Source organism: Gymnoscopelus braueri (genome assembly GCF_963280865.1).
Source record: "Gymnoscopelus braueri genome assembly, chromosome: 11".
Lineage (NCBI taxonomy): Eukaryota > Metazoa > Chordata > Actinopteri > Myctophiformes > Myctophidae > Gymnoscopelus > Gymnoscopelus braueri.
In genome coordinates, this window is record NC_137613.1 from 3,604,686 (window position 1) to 3,624,163 (window position 19,478).

Genomic DNA, 19,478 nt, shown 5'->3' on the forward strand with positions numbered 1-19,478 from the left:
GTTTATATTATATATGTATATATTTATTAGGAGGGTTTATATTATATATGTATATATTTATTAGGAGGGTTTATATTATATATGTATATATTTATATGTTTATATTATATATGTATATATTTATTAGGAGGGTTTATATTATATATGTATATATTTATTAGGAGGGTTTATATTATATATGTATATATTTATATGTTTATATTATATATGTATATATTTATTAGGAGGGTTTATATTATATATGTATATATTTCTGATCTTATTAATGATTGGATCCAAAGAGAACCTTTGATGGTTCCTGCATTAGTGAACCAACATTCTTCATCTTATGGGCGTTTCCTCTGTCTATAGACGGTGCTTTTCAAACCTTTTTCATGTCAAGGACCCCCAAATTGAAATGTATTTGGCCGCGGACCCCCATCTGAGAATATGTTGTGCCTGGGACCCCCAGAAGAGAAGATTTATGTTTAAAAAATCTATATATAATTATATTCAAAGGAAAATGTCCAAACATTTTCGATATTTCTTCAAATATTTTCTGCAAGCTTGTAGATCTGCTATTTTTGATAGCTAACAAATACATGAATAATGTGGTTAAAATGATTGTGATGCTATGTTAAATACTTTTGCTGGGACCCCCTGGAATGCCCCCCCCCCCAACCCCCAGGACCCCTGGGGGTCCCCGGACCCCACTTTGAGAGCCACTGGTGTATACTATACATTCTATTAATATCCACAATTATTTATAATGATGTATGATTCATTGTGTCTTTGTTTTGTATCGACTGTGAAATAATCAATCAATTTCTCCATTGATCTATTGAAAATATATTCTGCTTAATACATCTGGCATGTGGTCTTTCACTGCCATCTGCTGGACATTATGGAGATCTGCACGTTTGAACTGAGTCTGTGTTTTCAGACTGTGTTCCTTTTAACTACCTCTGATTGGTCATTATGACGGTCCCTCACTTTTCCGAGCGTATGATTGGTTGGGGGGCGGGAAAATGTGCGGCGTATGTTTAGCCAGCTTAGGAGGGAGAGGTTTTTGGTGTGTCTGAAGAACTCACATGTGAATCAAAACAGGAGCATTACGTGACAATATTAACACTTAGTGTTTAAGTGTTGAATGAGTTTACTCATCTGTATTGACAGTGTTTAATGTTTGTCCTGTTTGGAGTCGAGGCGAGTCCTGGTTTTAACAGCAGCCATATTGTGAAGACATTCACAGGTGTTACCTATGATTCTAATGAAGGCTCTGTTCCATTCTGCTCAAACAGAGTCAGGGTGTTCATGTTATTCATGTTGGCTCACTGGAAACACTCTGCTACACCAGTGGGTCTCAAAGTGTGGTCCAGGGACCCTCATATGGTTCCTTGAGGGGGTTCCACAGGGCCTCTTACGGGTGTGTAACTCTGAGAGTCTACAAATGGAACCAAATGGACCCGTAAGGATCCATTTGGTTCCATGTGTACACTCTCAGAGTTGTGGTGGTCGTGTAAATGAAAAAGTCTTGAGAACCACTGTGCTACACTAAATGGAACAGAGCCTTCATTAGTATCATTGGTAAGACCTGTGAAGGAAGTGATAATATGGCTGCTGTACATAGAGCCCATATAAAAGACTTTAGGACCCTCTGTGTTCCTTTGGGAGACATTAAGACTCGTCTACAGAGAACCAGATATAGCGCCCCCTGCTGCAGGACAAGCTGGGTGCACCTCTGGTGTCATGATGGGAGAGAGCAGTCATCTATTCCACTGGAACGCTCTGTGTTGGGAACGTCAGGAAGAGACACTGAACTGTGATCGTTGGGTGAGTTAACCCAGTGGTTCTCACACTTGTTCATGTCAAGGACCCCCCAGTTTTGACATGCATTAGACTATGGACCCCCATTTAACGTCATTTCTATCTCTGGGACCCCAATTTATATTGTAAAAGCTACTCAGAGAGTGTACAAATGGAACCAAATGGACCCTAACGGGTCCATTTGGTTCCATTTGTACACTCTCTGAGTTACAAAAGTTAGGAACCATGTTCGGAACCATGTCCTTTTAAAAGTTAGGAACCATTTGGTTCCTAACTATCCATCATTTAACTGAGGACCCCCTGGAACTCCCTCAAGGACCCCCGGGGGTCCCCGGACCCCACTTTGAGAACCAATGAGTTAACCCATTGACTCTGGGCTCACGTTGAATGAAGAGGCGTCTCCATTCTGTTCACACTGACTGAACACTAGCCCCTTTCGGGACCCTGTTTACCTTTTTTGTATTTGGGAAGGGGGTATCCAGGGTCCCTTGTCGCTCAAAACACTCTCTCTCGTACCGGCGGCTACCACTGTCTAATAGCTCGTCGCTTAGAAGTTGCAGAGATTTCTCAAAGGTACCAACATGAGCAATACTAACGCGCGAGAAAGCTGCATTAAAGCGTGCGGATCGGCAATGCCATTTAACATTTTTAATAATTTAGTAAAACTTAAGCTCCTCTCTCACACTCTGCTCCACTGCCCATGTCCTGCCTCCCCCAGGGTGACTGACAAGCTGCGCGTCCTACGCATAACTCTATGGTCCTACGTTACTGCCTCTGATTGGCGAGCTCAACGCAGGTTTATTTCCTAACTTTAATATCTTTGCACTATTTTCTGGAGGTAATGAAAAGAGGTATTTGGGTTGAACCCACCTGGTTTATTGTGTTCATAGTGGTTCCTAATAGGGACAGTTAGGGACAGAGGTATCATTGTTGGTGGTTATTTAACTTACAAGGTTTGGTTGTTGGAATAGAAACCCTACAAGGGCTGTGTTAACACTTGCATTGGTAAGGTGTTCTGGTCAGTTATATATATTATTTCTTAATGGTGAATAAATACAATTCTTATACAACCTACCTTGTTGTCCTTTGAAAAGTAGATTTGAAGTGATGGGTGTAATGTGGTGTTGTCAGGGGTCAAATAATAGTCACATCATACAATCAATACTATAAGTTTATAGTTGCATGTTTAAGAGTTACAATTCAGAACTCAGGCGCTGTCTGTTAAGGTCATCAGCACCGAGGCAGCGATACATATATATAAAATATTGTTGCAGTGTCCAACACCACTCCTTTTTTATTATTAAAAACTACATTAATAAAATAGTGATAATAGCCGATCCACAAGCATGTGGGCTTGTAGATCAGCTATTTTCAGAAATTTGTGCTTTAAAGTGTGATATTAATTTAGGAAAAAGCGAGGTTTCTGCCCAATAGCAACTATATTCATCCTCTAATGATTATTATTATTATTACTTATTATTATTATCATTATTATTATTATCATTATTATTATAATAAAAAATAGGCCGAAAGGCATGGCGAGAGAGTATGTTTTGCACCCTGTCCGTCTGTCTGTCCGTCCGTCCGTCCGTGTGTCATTGTGTCTGTGAACAGCTAATCTCTGATCTCTTTGATCTCAGTGAAACTTTGCACAATCTCCCTGGATGCCAATTCAGAGCCTCTGCCCCAAAGGTTTCACGAGGGCCTTTTATAGCGCCACCAGGAGGCCGATTTGTGCAAAGCACATTTTTTAACAGTACTCCTACAGATTTTGTCCCAAAATCCCACAAATCGATACACAGTATCTCTATAGTCATTAAACAAAACTGGTCTTTCAGATTTTTCATATTCCATTCTGATTGGCTAAAATCGGCTTCCACAGTTTGCAGGAGTGCTCCGTTTTGAACAAAATGCCTCAAATCATGAACACAGCGTGCAATTTCAGTGAAATTTTGCACGCACATTCCCACTAGTCAATCAGCCTCATGGTGGCGCTATAACAGGCCAATTCGTGTTTTTACCAATAACTGCACCGATCTGTGTAAAACTTTGTATGCGCACTCCCTAGAGAACAAGGAAAAACCTCTGCCCTGCATTTCTCACATCTGCCTTTTATAACGCCACCAGGCACCAGGAGGCTGACTTATGTAAAACATTTTTTTTTTATATTAAGCCTTCAGAATTGATCCAAATTTCACGCATATCGGTACACATGATCTCTATTGTCATGTGATCAAGACGGATTTGTTTGATTTTTCAGATTCCATCCTGTTTGGCTAAGATTAACATCCAATGTTTGCAGGATTGTCCCGTTTTGAACAAAATGGCGCAAATCTTGAACACAGCATCCGATTTGACTTGAGATGTACAGTAGTGGAGTGGAAGTACTGAAAATAAAGTAAAAATACCCAACATTTGTACTTACGTACATTACTTGAGTAAATATACTTAGTTACTTTACACCACTGAGATGATGTCCTTTGCACCATTACCCCACACGTATAATTAGACCAATTTGATCTTGTGGGGTAAATGCAGCTTTCAGCTTTACCCAGCTGATGTCTGCCCACAGAGGAGCAGTTAAGAGGTTAAGTGTCTTGCTAAGAGACACCCAGACACACTGCTGGGGTCGAGTCTTGAACCTGTGACCTTCTGCTCACCAGACAGTCACTCTACCCATTCACCTATATGGAGTCTCTTTGATCACAGTGGTTCTCAAACATTTTCATGTCAAGGACCCCCAAACTGATATGTATTTGGCCACGGACCCCCGTCTGAATAGATGTTGTGCCAGGGGGGCCCCAACAAAAGATTTATGTTTAAAACTTTCAAACATAATTCAGAATTTGTCAAACAAAAACCATGAATGTTCAAAATGTTGATCTGCTTCTGTGTCATTTTAGATTTGAGCTATATTATTTGATACTTTGGCTATTCAAAAAATAGCAGATCTACAAGCTCATAGCGCGGCACCGAGTGCCGCGCTATGAGCTTGTAGATCTGCTATTTCTGAAAAATCTTAAACGTTTGTGAAAATCTTAGAATATATGATTTTTTTAAGCGAACATTTGTAACTCAAATCTTTGCTTCTGGAGGTCCCTGGAACAACATAACATATTGTACAAATGTTTGCTTTAAAAAAAAATATATATATATTTATATATATATATTCAAAGATTTGCACAACTTTTCAAGATTTTTCAAAAAATAGCAGATATACAAGCTCGTAGTGCGGCACTCTGTGCTGTGCTATGAGCTTGTAGATCTGCTATTTTTTGAATAGCCAAATAAATGTTAAAATGTCACAGATGCGTTCCTGGTCTTAATGGGTTAACACAGTGAACTGTTGTACTTGCTGAACAACAAAAAGACAAATGGATTCATCACATAAAAGCCAGAGGCTTGTTTCCATTGAGCTCCATAAACATTCAAACATCTAGACAAGCAACAGCACAATAAAACATAAAGAAAGAAATAACTGCATATTTTGATATGTATTTTGTTTTTAATCGTTGTAAGATGTGTGTTGTATTCCAAACAACTCCAGAAGTGTGAGCTTGTAGATCTGCTCTTTTCAATAATATTCCTGAAATCCTTTAACAACACTTGTTATCATGAGCCTGGCCTGAGTCAGGGGATTCCTCACGCTCCATAAGAGGACCAGCTGGACTGAAACTATCTTCTTAGGGTACCGGCTAACCCCTTATCCCTGAACTTCTTTGCCATGGTTTTACTATTTTGAAAAACATTTTTAAATAGCCGATTTATAAGTTTACAACGTGTTGATGTAGATTGGCTAGTTGAACTATTTTAAAATGTTTTAAAAAATCTGTAAAATATGTCTAATACGTTTAGGGATAAGGGTTAAGACAGGATAGGTAAATGAATAGTGTTTTATAAAGGTTTTAACCACTTTATACGGCCTAGGTTGGCCACTTGATGGCGCCATTCGACCAGGTATTTTAATCCCACTGATGAAGTGATGGTGAACAGCTGCGTCAAAAGCTTAACCTCTTAAACCAGTGGTTCTCAACCAGTGGTCCGGGGACCACTAGTGGTCCTTGAAGGGGTTCCAGGTGGTCCCCAGTTAAATGCTGGACAGTTGGTAACCAAATGGATCCTTATATAGATCTTTAACAATTGATAGAGTAAAATGAAACCAAATGGACCCTTATAGGTCCATTTGGTTTCATTTTACACTCTCAATAGTTAAATTATTGTTAAACATCTGCATTACTTAATTAAAAGAAGTAACAATTAGAGAATGTAGAAGAATAGTTATTTTGATGAAGGTTTGCCTGTTATCTCTCCTATGGAACCAACATCAATACAACATGGATGGAATTGTGGACAAAATCTTCTCCAACGATAACAAAATATTGTAAGTCTTGTGTGTGAGAGTCTAAACCTCATCAAACGGTGGTTCTGTGGCTCAAATGCAGAATAAATAATGGACCTTGATATGAAAAAGGTTCACAGGTCACTATAGATACAAAGCTTACTACCAACTGTAAACTGTCACACTGATGGATAGACCTACAGAAGAAGCACCCATAAATAACAGATCTCTAAATTAATTAGAAATCCTTACTCTGTGCTGTTTAGATTCCTCATTAACACGATACACTGTGCACAATAATCAGAACACATGTGATATGTTATTGTTTAATTTTTCTGCTCACACTCTTAAATGTGTATTTATTGCTTTTGACAAGTACATGGGAATACAGTTGCTATAGGATGTCAAAAGTACTTTTTTTTTGTGCCCTTACTACCCCCCACTCCAATCCCATATACAACATGCAACATTCAGACATGTAACATACACTTACATAACTCAAAATAAAAAATACATAATAATCAATTCATAAGTATTATGATTTCCCTCGCTAACCCTCCCCATGGTACATATGGAGTGTATACAAAAAAGGAAAGTAGGAATCCATTATTTTCTTCCTTTAGCATGTATTAACCTAGAGCTTGTCAACGTGTCGATGGTGGTGTTTGCTTTATCTGTCCTGTAACGTCTTTAATTTAGTTATATATTTAATCATAGGGCCCCACACCTGATCAAATTTTTCCCGGTGATCCTCTCAGATTAAATTAAATTTTCTCCAAATGTAGGTACATTGTGAGGTCTTTAAGCCATACAGATGCTTTAGGGGCCAGTGGTGATTTCCACTCCAATAGTATCCTTCTTCTTGCTAATAAAGATATAAAGGCAAGATTCTGCTTTATACCCCTTCCAATATGTTGGTGATCTGAACAAGTTCCAAACAACGCCATCTCCATCATTTTTCTGCTCACACTCATTCAAAGATAAAATGTTTATTCATAAACGTGTTCATCCAGCTCTCATTCCACTTCAGTGCATTCATCACACTAGACCAAGAATGAGACATTTATCATATTATATTATATTATTATATACAGTATCATATTATATCCATCATTACATACTGTATCATATTATATCCTATCATTACATACTGTATCATTTATATGTTTTTACAATGAGAATCATACGTCCAGTTTCTTCATCTTTCTGCCCATGGCCATGCAGCAGGGCTCATCAATGTGTCCGTGGTAAAGACTTAGATTCTCTGTTTTTCATAACATTATTGTTCTTATTTTGATCATAAGAACCAATTACTGAACGTCAGTCTCCAGGTTATCTTCAGAATATGTATGACACTGATTTACTACGACACTATATGACACATTATGAGTCCACTAGTACTAGTGGTTCTCACACCTTTTATTTGCATTTCCAAATACATATGATTTTGGGGGTCCTTGACATGAAAATGTTAGATCACCACCGAGCAAAAAACTAAGGATTTGGAAAACAGCAGATCTACAAGCTCATAGCGCGGCACTCGGTGCCGCGCTATGAGCTTGTAGATCTGCTGTTTTTGAATATTCCAAATAAAAGTTCAAATGACACAGATGCGTTCCCGGTCTTAACACATTCCCTGCCAGAGTTTTCTACAACAGGCTGTTCCCACTGCCAGCCATTTTGACCAGTCTGACTCTTTTTTGTGGACCCATAGCATATCTTCTGCTATGACTATGAACACATGGAATATCTCAAAACAAAGCTTAGAATCTCTTCTTTCATCTGAAAAAAAAAGTGAGTTGATAGCATGTTCCGTCTTTTAGCTAGAGGTAGTTGAATACAGCTCGTTTTCACCAAAAACTGACCTTTTTCTTTAGATTCAGAGTTATGAGTGTTTTACTGAAAGGACACACTTTAGAGGCATAAAAATGATTTCAGAAGTGTTTGATATTTATTTTGCGCCTTCATTGACATCAGGCATGTAAACAATACTTGTTTATAAAAAAAAAACGAAAAAAAACAAAAAAAGTTTTTGATTGTACATTTATCGCTCCATTTCCAAAGTGCAAGCTTATTTCAGCTCAATTCAAACAACATTTTTTCACTGTATTTTTTTTCAAATACGTTTTCCTCAAAATAATAATAAATAATAATAATTCCAAGTTCAAAGTGCAACATCAATACATTCAAAATCAAAATCAGTCAAAATCTCAAGTATTCATAACAAATAACAGATCAACAAGCTTTACTAAGCTTGTAGATCAGCCTTTTTTTTCCTTTTATGCCATTTATGACAATTTGTGAAAATAAAATAAATCAAAATAAGTAAACCAAGTAAAGCTCAATGTGTCATGACTCATGATGCACAATGTGCAGTGCATGGTGAGTGAGGTTGGTAGGTTGAACCAGCGTCTCACTACAAAGTGCAAGAAGTCATTTGAAACTAAATGTAACTACATGAAATAAATAATAATCGTTCAAAGATCAACATCAATAAATTGGTGCAATTAGTGCAAAATAAATAAATACAAATAAGTAAACCAAATAAAGCAGAACTGACATGAATGACAAAATAGGGATGAATGTAAACAGACTCTTGAGTCTCAACAGTGCATGGTGAGTGACTACTGAACATTCGTTACAGTTTCACTGTAAAGCACAAAGTGCAAGTCATTTCAAACTAAATATAATCAACTAACAACAAATAATAATCATTCAATCAATAAATTGGTGCAATCAGTGCTTTCTGAGGGAATGTGACAACTGATGGTGTGTGTGTGTGTGTGTGTGTGTGTGTGTGTGTGTGTGTGTGCAAAAAAATAAAACAAAATAAAGTAAGGCAGGTAAGGTAAGGCATGAGGTACTGGTTCAGGTTTTACTCACAAATACCTGTATTCGTCATAAGTGTGGTACCGTAACCAACAGTCCCCAAGATGCAAGGGAACATGACATGACCTGCACTCATAACTGGTCTCGCTCCGTTTTCGGCCTGATCTGCTACACACCCTACAAAGCCTTGTTGGGTGCTTCTTTGTACCCAAGCCTGGGATTTTGTCCATTGTATGGGGTAGAGCTCTATTCAGCCTGCTCTGTGGGTCCACTATTGGTGGCCTTGGGTGGCGAGCAGGTGGTCCGGGGTCCACTCTTGGACCCCGCCTTCGGCGGCGAGCAGGTGGGGCATCTGGTGCAGGGTCCTCTCTTGGTGCCCTTCGGCGGCGACCAGGTGGGGCATCTGGTGGAACGGGGCCATCCTCGGGAGGAGGGGCCTCAATCCCATCCTCCCGAGGAATGGCCTGATCCTCTTCCGGAGGAGGCGGGGCCTCAATCCCATCCTCCCGAGGAATGGCCTGATCCTCTTCCGGAGGAGGCGGGGCCTCAATCCCATCCTCCCGAGGAATGGCCTGATCCTCTTCCGGAGGAGGCGGGGCCTCAATCCCATCCTCCCGAGGAATGGCCTGATCCTCTTCCTGAGGAGGCGGGGCCTCATTCCTACCCTCCTCAGGAGGGGCCACAACCACAAGGTGCGCCTGACGGGTCCAGGAACCCACTATTTCGTTCATGAAGGAGAAGAGGTTCTGCCAGGCACCATCTGGGTGCCTGGCTTTATAGAGGACAAAGGAGTTGTACAGGGCAATTTGGAAGAGGTACAACACAAACTTCTTTGTCCATTTTTTGGTCTTCCTCGTGCACATATAGTAGGACAGGTTCTGGTCCAGTCTGTCGACCCCATTCATGTACTGATTGTAGTCAACCACACAAACTGGCCTCTGTTCGTTCACCCTCTTGCGTTTCCCTTTCTCCCTCAGTGGCACGGTCCGCATTTCGTCAGGGTGGAGTGTGGTGATCATAGTGACAATCTTTGTCAGCTTGGATCGCCATGCCACCACCATCACTCCATCTCCACTATGGCGTGACATTGACGACCCAAGGCCCAGCTTCGATTTGGTCACCTCGGCGATGTCTGGTGGCTGCCCTCGGTTTCGACGCAGGGTCCCGCAGACGTGGGTCTCCTTGGCAAGGAGGATTTTGGCCGTGCCCACCGAATTGTACAAGTTGTCCATGTACAAATGGTACCCAAAGCCTGCTAAGTCCCCCAGTAGGTTTGAAACCGTGTCCACAAGGGTGTGCCCCAAGCCACAGTATGGCTGCATACTATACAGGTAGCCTGTTGCCGAGTCACATAAAATGTACGATTTGATGCCGTACCTGATCGGCTTACAGGGGGCATACACCTTGAACTCGAGGCGCCCACGCCACAACAGCATGCCCTCGTCGATTGAGATGTTCTGGCTCGGCATGAACATCTGCTTGAAATTTGCCAGCAAGGACTCAAACACCGGGCGGACTTTCCAGAGCTTGTCTTCTTTCTCGTCAGGCTGAAGGACAGGGCGGGGCACGGTGTTATCGACGAAGTGAAGGTTGCTGAGTATGGCCTGGAACCGGTTCCTCGACATGTACTTGCCAAAGAAGGGGGTGGCTAGACGCTCATCAGTGCACCAGTACATCTCAATCTCCGGCTTTTGGAGGAGTCCGGTCAAAAAGAAAAGCCCCAGAAAGTTCTTGAGCTCTACCAGATCGACAGCTTTCCATACATTGGACCTGGAATACTGCAAATCACTGGGCTGCTGCTGGCCTGCATAGAGGTTTGTTTGTTTGCAGATCTCCTGCAGCAACTCGTCTGTGATCAGCAGCTCCAGGAAATCGACCGGGGCATCGGACTCCAGAGCAGCAGCCTCGTTCCGAGGACCCGGATTCCCAGTGAAGGGGATGTCCCGAGGACACCAGTCTGTGGCATGCCACACAGGAGGAGGAGCCTTGCGTTTCCGAGGCCTGCCACCACCTGCGAATTATAGAAATAAGATAATTACCATAAAATATTTGTTTTTGACACACACACACACACACACACACACACACACACACACACACACACACACACACATTGCAGCTATACTCATGCACACAGATACACAATCACATGAACTCACAGACAGACACGCACATTGAACACAGAGAGGGAGGGAGAGAGCAGAAGTAACAGACACACACACACACACACACACAGCAGAAGAGGGTCTTTCTTACCTCGTCTACGACCAACACACACACACACACACACACACAGCAGCTATACTCATGCACACAGATACACAATCACATGAACTCACAGACAGACACGCACATTGAACACAGAGAGGGAGGGAGAGAGCAGAAGACACACACACACACACACACACACACACACACACACACACACACACACACACACACACACACACACACACACACACACACACACACACACACACACACACACACACACACACAGCAGAAGAGGGTCTTTCTTACCTCGTCTACGACCAGCTGATGTTCCAGCCATGTCGCCCTCCAGATCAGCCCCAACCATGTCTGGCCCTACAATAACACATCAATTCAATTTAGGCATTTAGCATCGATATAGATCACATGCATATATATACAGAATAAATACATTTGAGAGAATACATTTACATCGCCCTGTGGGGATTTAGCTTTTTTTTATTCCTGTGATGATAATTCTCACCTCTACTACCACCGCCCACAGCTCCACCAATCGCTCCCTCCAACTCCTCCTCCTCCTCCTCCTCCACACCAGCCTGTGACCCTAGAATAACATAAAAATATACTTTTATAATCTAGGCATTTAGCATCAACATATAGATCACATGAATGCATATATACACTGAATAAATAAATATGAGAGAATACATTTACCATTGTCTGGTTTTAGCATTTTTTTTATTCCTGTGATATAATTGTGACTCTCACCTCTCCTACGGTCACCAGCATGGCTGACACCTCCATCCATGGCTCCCGCCATAGCCTCTGCCTCAGAGTCAGAATCTAGAATAAATTTTCAAATACTATATTATGCATTTAGCATACATAGACAGAGTGACTAGGCACACATGAAATAACATAGTACATCTTTCTGTCATGGTAGAATTACAAAGGCAATTTCTCAAATGCTTTGTTGACATGACCCGATCATGACCTGACTCACATCAAACGCTTCATTTGAGGTCAGGACGAAAACAACAATAACAAAAAAAACCTTGATCCTACAGGATCAAACAGTTTTGTTGTTGTGTTGTTGTGGCCCTGACCTGAAATGAAACCCCTGACCTGAAATTAAACCTTTGATCTCTTTTGTTATGATAACAATTATGTGCAGAGGGAGTGGGGGTTGGGTGCACCTGTTATTTCCCCCCAAAAAAGCAGAATAAAAATAGCAGATCTACAAGCTCACAAGCTTGTAGATCTGCCATTTTATAGCACCACACAATACATCAACAGAGCCTAAAAAATGTCATCAGCAATGCAAACATGCGTTGTTGTGAGCTCAGTTGTGGTCGCGACCCACATGTTGAGAACCACAGACACGGACCGCTGATGGGCCTGTCGTGTTAGCGTTGCCAGGTTGTGGGAGAGGAATAAGCAACCAGGTCTATGAAAACGAGCCCAAAAGTAGTGACTAGCAGACGGGGCCACATGAACACTTCAAGCCTATCTGAACATAGCCAATTTACAAGCTCACACTCGCAGGCAATCACCATGTTTTATAAGCAGCTTCACAGAAAAACAAGCCCAGTGTGGCTTATTGCAGATATACAAACTCATAGCTATAATAAGCAGACCTGGCAACACTGGCTACGACTCAACACACACAAAACCGCTTGATTTCTCCATTGAAATCAACTACGTAACACACAAAACACGATCAAATAAAATACTAACAAATAAAACAATAAAACAATGATCACACAAGCAGATCACAACAACAACTCGCGTTGCGAGTCGTTGTCACTTGTCAGCAATGCATACATGCGTTGTTGTGAGCTCAGTTGTGGTCGCGACCCACATGTTGAGAACCACAGACAGGGACCGCTGAAGGGCCTGTCGTGTTAGCGTTGCCAGGTTGTGGGAGAGGAATAAGTAACCAGGTCTATGAAAACGAGCCCAAAAGTAGTGACTAGCCGGCGACTATGCCACATGGGCACTTCAAGCCTATCTGAAAATAGCCGATTTACAAGCCCACACCCGCAATCACAATGTTTTACGAGCAGCTTCACAGAAAGACAAGCCCAGCGTGGCTTATAGCAGCTATAGAAGCTCATAGCGAAATAATCAGACCTGGCAACACTGGCTACGAATAAACACATAAAACAGTTGGTTTTCTCCATTGAATCAACTACGTAACACACAAAACACGATCAAATAAAATACTAACAAATAAAACAATGTATCAAAAAATGTATGTGTGCTTACCATTGCAAGCAGGCATTGGTTCCCAATCAGAGCCTCCAGAATCACTGGAGGAGTCGGAGACCACACCGGACTCGAACTCACTCTCCGTGCCTGGGACAGACTCTGGGTCTGAGACTACTGGGTCAAGCACGGGCACGGAAATCCGTGAACTGCGACGGACAGGCGGGTCCGGCACAGGTCCGGTCACTGGAGGAGTTACTACCGGGGGCTCCGGCGGCTCCGATGGCTCCCCTTTCGTCGGCTCCGGTTCCGGATCTGGTCTGATCACAAACTGGAACACCGGCTCCCGTGGTTGGGGGTTCGGGGTTGGGGCTGCACTAGGCCCCCCGAACTGCATCTCCAACAGCGTTCGCTGCCGTGGACCCGACGATCCATCGGCGACCGTGTTCTTACGCTTGTTGGTTCGTTTCATAGTCTACCCTCTCTCACTGAGTAAACTATGAACTCCTGTCTACTCTCTCTCGCCGATCAACTCCTTCACCTACTCTACCTATATAATATTACCTCCACGCCTCTCTATCTATATGTATATATAATAACTCACTAGGCTATATATATACCACTCACACTTACTATAAATCACTCACTCACAAACACTGTATACTACACTCACCTATATAATTATTACCTCCACGCCTCTCTATCTATATATATATACAATAACTCACTAGGCTATATATATACCACTCACACTTACTGTAAATCACTCACTCAAATATCAAAATCACAATCAGTCACACAAACTCACGTACAAATCTCTCAGATCACTCACCTCTCTCCCTCACTCAATGTCTCAAACTCGCACAACTTTCTCACTGACTCACTCAAATCTCTCAAAACTCACACTAACTCACACTAACTCACACTCAAATCTATCACAACTCACACTAACTCACACTCAAATCTATCACAACTCACTCGATCAATCCACGCAACTATACTCACACTCAAAATCACTAGCAATCTATCTATCTATCTCTCTTTCTCTCTCTCTGTAACTCTCTCTCAATCGATCGGCTTGTCTAAACTCAAAAATGGTTTTAGATGCACAGACTGGGCAGGCTGCCCGGATCCTCTTTCAAGGCTTCGATTGGTCACGTGACCGATGACGTCACCCATCCAGATGCGCTTTGAGCTACGTGCATGAGATTAACCCCCAAGCTGCCAGAGGACCTTATTTAACAGAAACCACTAAAAAGACCATATCCCGAGATATCTCGGGATCGGCGCTTAACGGGTGGATTTTATATCCCGAGATATCTCGGGATTGGCAGTTAATGTGTTAATGGGTTCAGAATACACTTATAGCTCTGTCAGACAACACAACATGTTGGGGGTCCCCAGTTTGGCTATTCAAAAAAATAGCAGATATACAAGCTCATAGCGCGGCACCGAGTACCGCGCTATGAGCTTGATCAAATTTAATCTTGAAAATGCATGCATATCTTTGAATATGTATATTTTTAAAGCGAACATGTTTAACTCAAATCTTTGCTTCTGGGGGTCCTGGCACAAAACATTTTCGGATGGGGGTCCGCGGCCAAATACATATCAATTTAGGGGTCCTTGGCATGAAAAAGGTTGAAAACCACTGGTTAAACTATAGAGAGAGGTTAGACTTGTAGGCTGCTTTACGGGACCGTACCTATGTTCCCCAGGTTCTATGTTCCCCGCTTTCCTAGGAGAGCGGGGAATATAGGACCTACTTACTTTGTGATTAATAAGTCATAACCCTAGAAAAAAAAGAAAACTAAAGCCAACTCTCACTGCTTTACAAAACAAAGACCAAAGCAACACAAACAGTCCATATGCGACCAATCACGCTAAGAAACCCCCAGGCTTTTATTTATGTATTTATTTCAATAAAAGTTGCAATAAATAAATGAATGTGGTTAAAATGATTGTGATGCTATGTTAAATACTTTTGCTGGGGACCCCCTGGAATGTCCCCCCCCAACCCCAAGGACCCCTGGGGGTCCCCGGACCCCACTTTGAGAGCCACTGGTGTATAATATACATTCTATTAATATCCACAATTATTTATAATGATGTATGTTTCATTGTGTCTTTGTTTTGTATCGACTGTGAAATAATCAATCAATTTCTCCATTGATCTATTGAAAATATATTCTGCTTAATACATCTGGCATGTGGTCTTTCACTGCCATCTGCTGGACATTATGGAGATCTGCACGTTTGAAATGAGTGTGTTTTCAGACTGTGTTCCTTTTAACTACCTTTGATTGGCCATTATGACGGCCCATCACTTTTCCAAGCGTATGATTGGTTGGGGGGCGGGACGAGCTAGGATGTGCGGCGTGTGCTTAGCCAGCTTAGGAGGGAGAGGTTTTTGGTGTGTCTGAAGAACTCACATGTGAATGAAAACAGGAGCATTACGTGACAATATTAACACTTAGTGTTTAAGTGTTGAATGAGTTTACTCATCTGTATTGACAGTGTTTAATGTTTGTCCTGTTTGGAGTCGAGGCGAGTCCTGGTTTTAACGTTTCACTGCTGTAAGCAGGCGGCTAGAGTCACACTGTTGTTAGCCTCATGCTCTTCACTAAATGGAACAGAGCCTTCATTAGTATCATTGGTAAGACCTGTGAAGGAAGTGATAATATGGCTGCTGTGCATAGAGCCCATATAAAAGACTTTAGGACCCTCTGCGTTCCTTTGTGGAGACATTAAGACTCGTCTACAGAGAACCAGATATAGCGCCCCCTGCTGCAGGACAAGCTGGGTGCACCTCTGGTGTCATGATGGGAGAGAGCAGTCATCTATTCCACTGGAACGCTCTGTGTTGGGACCGTCAGGAAGAGACACTGAACTGTGATCGTTGGGTGAGTTAACCCAGTGGTTCTCACACTTGTTCATGTCAAGGACCCCCACATTGACACTTATTAGCCCGCGGACCCCCATTTTGAAAAGATAAGCCAGGGACAAGATAAGAGATGATTTTGTTATGGCTCTAGCAGTGATTCTCAACCATTTTCATTTCAAGGACCCCCCAGTTTTGACATGCATTATAGGGCTATGGACCCCCATTTCTATTTCTGGGACCCCAATGTATATTGTAAAAGCTATGTTAATTTAACTCAGAGAGTGTACAAATGGAACCAAATCGGTTCCATTTGTACACTCTCTGAGTTACAAAAGTTAGGAACCATGTTCGGAACCATGTCCTTTATCCATCATTTAACTGGGGACCCCCTGGAACTCTCTCAAGGACCCCTGGGGGTCCCCGGACCCCACTTTGAGAACCAATGAGTTAACCCATTGACTCTGGGCTCACGTTGAGTGAAGAGGCGTCTCCATTCTGTTCACACTGACTGAACACCAGCGTTGATCAGGCCTGCAACAAGGTTATTTAGTTCATGTTTATGACGGCTTTTTATCTGATTATTCCAGTGGGCTCACTACTGTACAAGATATATTGATGATTGGGTAAACTCATTTGCATCCTTTCTGAGAATAGGAGGTATATATCTAAAAAGGGTATTTTCATAATACATCTAAAATGTATCAATAAGGTAATATATTATTTCTTCAGGTAGAAATAAAAGGCTTCTGTTTATTTCATAATTTACTGTGCCCAGTTAAAATAGTAATTCCTTTTATTCTATAGGTTACCCAGGTTTATTTGAAAGGTTTAAAAACCTGTATTCAAGTGTAAGGTATATTTTAAAGGGCACTTTCCATCTAAGTGCTCTTAAGTTTACATGTATGACAGTTTATTGCCACGGCACTATTTTATAGTTATTTTCTACCTTTAATATCTTTGCACTATTTTCTGGAGGTAACGAAAGAGGTATTTGGGTTGAACCCACCTGGTTTATTGTGTTCATTGTGGTTCCTAATAGGGACAGTTAGGGACAGAGGTATCATTGTTGGTGGTTATTTAACTTACAAGGTTTGGTTGTTGGAATAGAAACCCTACAAGGGCTGTGTTAACACTTAAATTGGTAACAGGTAAGGTGTTCTGGTCAGTTATAAATATTATATAATATATAACCACGGCTGTGTTATTATTACAATGACATACTAATGTTTCTATCATGACTATCCACCGTGTGAATCACACGTGTGAATAACCACGGCTGTGTTAGCACTAACTCTTCAAGCGCAAACAACCAACATATTACATAATGAACCATATGCTTGTGTATTGTGAGAGTAATAGTCCTATCTTACCCTTTATCCCTGAACTTCTTTGACATTTTTTACTATTTTTTTTTTTTTTTTTTAATAGTTCAAACAGCCGATCTGCAAGCTCACAACGTGTGGATGTAGATCGGCTAGTTGAACAAAAATAGTAAAATATGTCTAATAAGTTCAGGGATAAGGGGTAAGGCAGGATAGGACCCTTGATCACTCCAGTATGAACACAGGTAAATGAATAGTGTTTTGTCAAGGTTTTAACCACTTTATACGGCCTAGGTTGGCCACTTGATGGCGCCATTTGACCAGGTATTTTAATCCCACTGATGAAGCGATGGTGAACAGCTGCATCAAAAGCTGAACCTCTTAAACCAGTGGTTCTCAACCAGTGGTCCGGGGACCACTAGTGGTCCTTGAAGGGGTTCCAGGTGGTCCCCAGTTAAATGCTGGAGAGTTGGTAACCAAATGGACCCTTATATAGATCTTGAACTATTGAGAGTGTAAAATGAAACCAAATGTACCCGTAAGGGTCCATTTGGTTTCATTTTACACTCTCAAGAGTTAAATTATTGTTAAACATCTGCATTACTTAATTAAAAGAAGTAACACAATGAGAGAATGTAGAAGAATAGTTATTTTGATGAAGGTTTGCCTGTTATCTCTCCTATGGAACCAACATCAATACAACATGGATGGAATTGTGGACAAAATCTTCTCCAACGATAACAAAATCTTGTAAGTCTTGTGTCTGAGAGTCTAAACCTCATCAAACGGTGGTTCTGTGGCTCAAATGCAGAATAAATAATGGATCTTGATATGAAAAAGGTTGAAAACCAGTGACTTAAACCTTTATAATATGTGACCCAGGCCTCTCTACTTGGTCCACTCCTCCACTTGTACATCATCATGTTCAGTGCAGAGAGTTCCATCCAGTCTAATGGACAATCCTGCATACATTATGGAACATGTCCTCAATTCATTGCATTTTGGTATATTAAAGGAGTAGTTCACCCAAAAACTGTACTTCCTTTCTATCATTTACACCCCATGAAGCCTTGAATTCATTAGTATTTCCGGTAGGAGACACAAATAGTCAACTTTGAGTCTCCTACCAGAGACATTAGCAACTTTACTCTGTTCATCACATTATTGTCTCAGGAATGTGACTAAAACTAAATAATATCCATGAATTCAAGGCTTCATAGGGTGTTTAATTGATAGAAAATTAGTCATATTTTGGGTGAACTATCCCTTTAAGGGACTAATGTAAACAATGCTGTCCAGATTCTCTCTCTCTCTCTCTCTCTCTCTCTCTCTCTCCTCACTGTACTCTAGTCTCTGTAATAAGGCCCTTAAGTGTAATATTAGATCTAAAACACTTTTAATTGATCAGAATGTGTCATGTCTGTTGGTGGAGCAGAGATTAGCTGTCAGTCTGGATGTATTTTTTAGGAACATTTCTTCTTTTCTGAAAACCTTAAAAAATATGACTTATTTATTATGCTATGAGGCTAACGTTATGTTTTATGTCCTGTCATCTATCTATGAAGAGGAGGAGGAGGAGGAGGAGGAGGAGGAGGAGGAAGAAGAGGAAGAGGAGGAAGAGGAGGAGGAGGAGGAGGAGGAGGAGGAGGCCGCACAACTCTTAGCCACGATGCAAACATGTATTTAAAGGTACGGTCACCTCATCAGCGCTGGTCAGTGGTGTAAAGTAACTAGGTACATATACTCAAGTACTGTACTTAAGTGCAATGTTGAGGTACTTTTACACTACTTGAGTATTTCCAATTGTGTATAGTTATTATTTTTGATACAGTAGACCAGTGGAACTCACAGTTGGTTGATGTCAAGGACCCCCAAATAG

General features: G+C 41.4%; 1 protein-coding gene across 2 annotated transcripts in view; it reads left to right on the top strand.

Annotated features, from left to right (window-relative positions):
* LOC308094996 (NACHT, LRR and PYD domains-containing protein 3-like) overlaps window positions 1-19,478 on the top strand; it is a 569,186-nt gene that overhangs the window by 338,174 nt on the left and 211,534 nt on the right. The gene's annotated exons all lie outside the window — the stretch shown is intronic.